We start from the raw sequence: 6,000 nt of genomic DNA, 5'->3' as shown, positions 1-6,000 counted from the left end.
CTTAGCCTCAAGCTCGGCCTTAGCTTGGTCAATGACCTCGTACCCTCTTAGACTCGGATTGTTGGCTACGTTATCCTTCTCTGCTGGATTTCCAGGTGCTGAATCAAGTAGTATTGATGCATCACAACCCTATACATAGAAATATATATATATATATATATATATATATACATAAAATTAGTTCAAATAAATTGATTTTATTACTTTGCAAAGACATATCCATTGAAAAACTTTTAGATGAAATAATTAATTGGTAGATAAAAATGCATACCCGAACAAAGCAATCATGGAAATGCATTCTAATTAAGCCAGCTCCTAATGCAGGATTTTGAGCAATAGCTCGGTTCACAACTGTTTTTACTATCTTCTCGGCCGAGGGGCACGTCGATTTATAGAAGCCTGCCCTTAAAGTTGAATATTGAGCATTGACGGTGCACATTGTGGTCGCAAGAGCAACCAATATGAAGCAAATAAATGAAGTCGACATCTTACTTTAGTTTAGTTCCCGATTGAAAATGAAATATTATAAGGTGTCAATTAATTAGCTTAGCAATCAAATTCAAGTAGATGCTATTCAAAATGATCAGTATATATGAAACTATGAATTATATCAACAATTGATGTTTAATGAAATTGTAGGATGTGGAATATGATGGAGAAATGAGGATTATTTATATAGGTGTGCATGGGATCGATGATTAGTTCGTAGTAAACCAAAGTCGAAGAAAACGTGTTAAGTGTGTGAGCTGTCGAACGACGAACTATAGGTAGCTACAGCTTACAATTGTATTTGGTAATTGGCGGCTTTATACGGTCTATTTTGTGTTTGTTTGAATAGGTCCATATACTGAAATGCATCTCATTTATTTCTCCACGCCTCCGAGGTTGTAAGATTTTGGCTGCTTCTCATTTCTTACTCTATTAAAATGCCATTTTCTATCAACTTATCGATTATTTAATCTTAATGGATAATGTTGAGATCGATTTTCTTAATTAATTAAATGCATTTTTACGTATACTCTATCTATTCAAATCATTTTTTTTAGTGTACCATCTGATTTAGTCGGGATTCGAGCCGAGCAAAGATCAGTTAAGGTGATAACGCTTTATCTCAACACTGGTGTGCTTACAGGACTCGAATTTAAGATCTCTATTTAAGTTAGAAGAACCCTTATTATTTGATCTAAGTCTAAGTGCTTGGATTTCAGGACTCTATTATGACTTATGAGACAATGAGATATTAAGGCAAATGATATCACATATAGTACTTCTTAATTTCTTATACAGAGTATTATATAAAGTTAATTAATCTATTTTTTTGATAGTGAATATCGTCAACAATCAACATTGTAGTTAAAGAAATCAATAATAACATGCTGAATTTAAATTTGTTGATTCTCTATTCAAATTCCATGTCAACTTATTTTAATGCTTTTAAAATGTCATTAACCTTTTTTGATTCCTGCGGGTAATAATAATATTCTTTTTCGAGGAAACCTAATTTTCTAATTTTCTTTTCGATCTCGGATCTCGAATATATGTACGTAGGAATACTTGTAAAAACATGCTCAAGAACTCTCAAACCTTACTACGGAGTATTGATTATTAATATCGGTATATGGTCTGGCAATTGATAAAGGAGAAAGTCAAAGTAATTGTTGAAACTAAAGACTGGTTACATGACATGTAAAAATCAGTTAATGTATTATACAACTGGTTGTATATACAACTTAGTCAATGTAATTGAGCGTTGTTACAAAATTGTCGAGCTTTATTAACAAAATTATCGAGTTATGATACAAAGTTATTGAGATTAACAGAATAATTATTACGCTCAATAACTTCGTAAAATAGCTCAATAACTTGTAAAATAGCTCAACAACTTTGAGGCAGTTGTATAATGCTATTATACAACTGGTTGTAGGATAGTATTTGTGAATAAAAATGGAGCAGCAGCCCATGTACATATTTTTTTTGTTGCATTTTAAAGACTTTCAGCCGAAGAAAAACAGAAGCAACAACGCACGTAAACTTTTTTTTTTTTATCCTGCATTGTTTTATACGGAGTACCATGAAGTCATGAACTGCAACTTGTTGGCGTCAATTAATGTGTAACTAGATCTATAATGGTAAACTAGTTGAACGGTAACCTTTGTCACATCATTTTCTTAAGCTACAATAGCTAGAATTTACTCCAATGGTTTAGCAACTTATTACTAGCTTACTTGGACCCACTTAATATACTCTATTTATTTATTCAATTTCCAAAAAAAAAAAATTAAAACTTTATTAATATGATCACTATTTTCCTATTGGTTAAATTACACTTGTGGGTCTATTTAAGCAAGTAGCTCCATGGAGCTTCTAGTTTAAAAATTTTTGGGCAAAGCTAGTCTACATGATCAACTCCAAAGGTTGAGCTACTAGCTTGTAATTTTATGAAATTGCAAGCAAGTCTCTAAGCCAAACCATTGAAGATGCTCTTATAGACCTGTTAAATTCTGACCCGATTCGTAAATTCGACCCATTTTTTAGGACCAAGACCCGAAAATTTTGATCCGACAACCCGTTTGACCCGAACCCGAAATGACCCATTATTTCAGGGCCGAGAGCCGACCCAAACGAGTCAACCAATTGGCTCAATATTAGAAAAATATAATTATGTCAATATAATTGTTGTAAATATTGAATATGATTAAAATATTAATTTTAAATATGTAACATTTTTAAAAAATATTTTTTTATTTTAAAAATTGTTAAAAAAGGCATTAGAAATTATTTATTGACCCGTATTCTGACCCTAACCGAACCCGTGACCTGTATGACCCGATCTTGGAGCCAACCGATTTAACAAGTATAAGATTGAATATTGAATTTAAATCAATGTAATTAATGAGGATTGTTGAATTAATAAATTAAGCTCGTTCTGTATTCCATTTTCATTTTTGTAGGTCATTTTATATTTTACTATCTCTTCTTTTCACATATGGTGGAACACGAAATAAAACACTAAAACCTCTTTGCATCCATGCTACTCATTCTTGCTATGATTGGGCTACTGCGTGTACCTATATATAGAATATACTGTATGTATACATTCTAACACTAACATTTTTTTTTTGGATAGAATGAACATTAAATTAAAAGCGGACAAATTCAGTTACATCGGGGGGGGGTGGAAGGTGGATGGGGTGTCGGGGGAAAGAGGCGTAAATGCCAAAACAATATCAGAAATACAAAGTTCGGATAAAAAGTAGGGAACGCAGTCCCACTCAAAACAACCCATGGAAGGACTAGTATCAAGAAGCGAAAGTCGGGCTATGGAGTCTGCAACACGGTTGGCCGATCTTCTCTCAAAACCCAGCTTCAACCGGGGTGAATCCTGCAAAAGTGCCCTACACTCAAGGATAATATTAGCACAGGGGCCACAGGGGGCATCAGTCCGAAGAATAGAGGAAACGGCGTCCAAACAATCAGAAGCAATCAAGACATCAAACCCAAGACCACTAGACCGTCTAATCCCATCACGAATGGCCAGGAGCTCGCAAAGAAACGGGTTGGGGGAAAACAGGCGAGAAGACCAACCCAAAACCCACGTACCGGTCCAATCTCTAGTGACACACCCTAAGCTAGCAGAGGAGGAGGAGGGGGAAAGGGCCGCGCCAACATTGGTTTTTAGCCAGTGACACGGTGGGAGGGCCCAGCTAACAGGATAGCGACAGACATCAGGTGAGGTGGTAGACAAAGGGGCAATAAGGCGGTCATGAGCAGAGGTCCAGGCAAAGGCCTGAGAAAAGACAGAGTTACAGAAGGTGGCCAGGGGCGGGGGGGGGGGGGGCGCGGGAGAAAATAATGTCACAGCGTCTAAGCCAGATGCGCCAGATAAAAAAGGAGAAGAGAGTGTTCCAATGGGGTCGGCTAGAAGTACAATTATCAAAGATCCAGCGCTTAAGGTCAATGGTGGTAAAGTCAAAGTTAGGGTCAAGACGAGCCCAGACACTAGATGCAAAGCTACAATCTCGGAGAGTGTGAAAGGAGGACTCAGGAAGAGAGGTATTGAGGCAGAGGGTGCAAGAATGGCAGTGGAGGATATTTCTAGAGAAAAGGGAGGCTTTATTGGGGATTTTGTCCCACCAAATCAGCCAAAGAAACACTTTAATACGAGGGGAAGTAGGGAGGTTCCAAAGCCACATCATATCTGTGGCAAAGGGGGGCAGAGAGTGGGCGGGGACCGAGAGGGAGTGATAAGCTTCACTGATAGAGAATTTACCTTTAGTGGCAAGAGAGGTGGTGAGAATGTCAGGTCGAGGAGAAGAGGGGATGGGAATGGCAGAGATAAGGAGCGTGATATTGTCCGGAAGGACAAAGTCAAGGGAGTCAAGGGACCACCGTCCCTCCGAGATAATAGTGCTCACCATGGCCGCAGAAGAAGGGAGGGAGATCGGTCCTGAAATGGCGCTTCTCAGGGTGCCCAGGCCGAGCCAATTATCGTCCCAGAGACGAATGGAAGAGCCATCCCCAATTGACCAAGAGAGGTGGTTTTTAAGGGTGGCCCACCCGATTCCAACATTTCTTCAGATATGAGAACCAAAGGAGAAGGACCGGGGGGAGGGTGACAGGTATTTACTGTGGATAGCTTTGGAACAAAAGGACGATCTGTCAAGAAGGAGTTTCCAACTTAGCTTCATGGAGAGGGCGTCATTGAGAGGTTTAGAGGCCTTGAGGCCGAGGCCTCCTAGAGTGAGGGGGAGCGTGACAACGTCCCAGTTGGCGAGGTGAAGTTTGCTAGCAGACTCACTGGACCAAAGGAAGTTCCTAGTGACCCTATCAATGTCATGAAGGATAGAGGAGGGAAGACGGATGCATTGCATAGTATAGGCAGGAATGGCATTGAGGGTGGATTTGATAAGGCAGGTTCGGCCTGCCCTAGAGAGGTAGCGGGTTTTCCAGCTAGCGAGTTTGGCCTGTAAATTGATAACTATAAAGGTAAGGTCGGATCTCTTAGGCTTTTTGCCCATGAGCGGGAACCCTAAGTAGGTTTCGAGATTGCTAGCTCTTTTGATGCCAAGAGCATTTTCGAAAAGAGTAATCTCAGAGAGAGGGGTATTCTTGGAAAAAATGATTTTACTCTTAAGGCAATTGATCTTCTGACCAGAGTTAGAGCAGAAAGAGAGGATGGTGTCCTGAAGGGCACAAAGATTCTTGTCTGAGGTTCTCCCAAAGACAAGGATATCACCTGCGAAAAGAAGGTGGGAGAAGGCGGCGCCACCTTTCCCGAGAGGGAAGAGGGTGTTGGAGTAAGTGTCCCCGACAATAATGTGATCACAATTGTCGATCATATTGATCACATATTTAAATCTCATACGAAGAATACAAAAGGGATGATACATTACATATATAGTCAACTGGTCCACACATATCGGGTAATGATTGGTCAAGGCTAGAGTTTGACATTATTGTCGTGCGACGGTGGTGATCAATTGATCCCTTGAGGTCACACCTAAAGGACGATTCCCTTAATTGAAAAGGTTAATTAATTGTATGTCGTCTGATTAATTAATTCCTTAAAATTGAACAAATTATTATCATAAGAGAGAAAATGACATCTTATTATAATGTGATTAAATAAGATTTTATTTTGTAATTTAAGAAGTTATATTACTAAAATTAATCGGTGTTTGCGAAACACGCGAGATGAGAATGATAAGTTAGTCATAATTACAAGATGTTGTGAATTATACTAACTAGTATTTAAATGACCATTTTATGTGAAAGTAATTTTGAATTACTAGTCAATTTGTTAAATGTGATTTATTTAATTTGTAAATGATATTTAATTTGTTAAATATGCATTTTAAATTAAAACATGACATAAGACATGTCACATGTAACATGACATACAATTGTATTGTATTGACAAAAATAAAATGGACTCCATATTACACATATAAACCGAAAATTGGTGGGCAATGTTAGAAGTTTTGTCTTTTTCCATTTGTC

Source organism: Silene latifolia, chromosome 5, assembly GCF_048544455.1.
Source record: "Silene latifolia isolate original U9 population chromosome 5, ASM4854445v1, whole genome shotgun sequence".
Taxonomy (NCBI): domain Eukaryota; kingdom Viridiplantae; phylum Streptophyta; class Magnoliopsida; order Caryophyllales; family Caryophyllaceae; genus Silene; species Silene latifolia.
The sequence above is the reverse complement of the archived record's forward strand: the minus strand, read 5'-3'. Positions refer to the sequence as shown.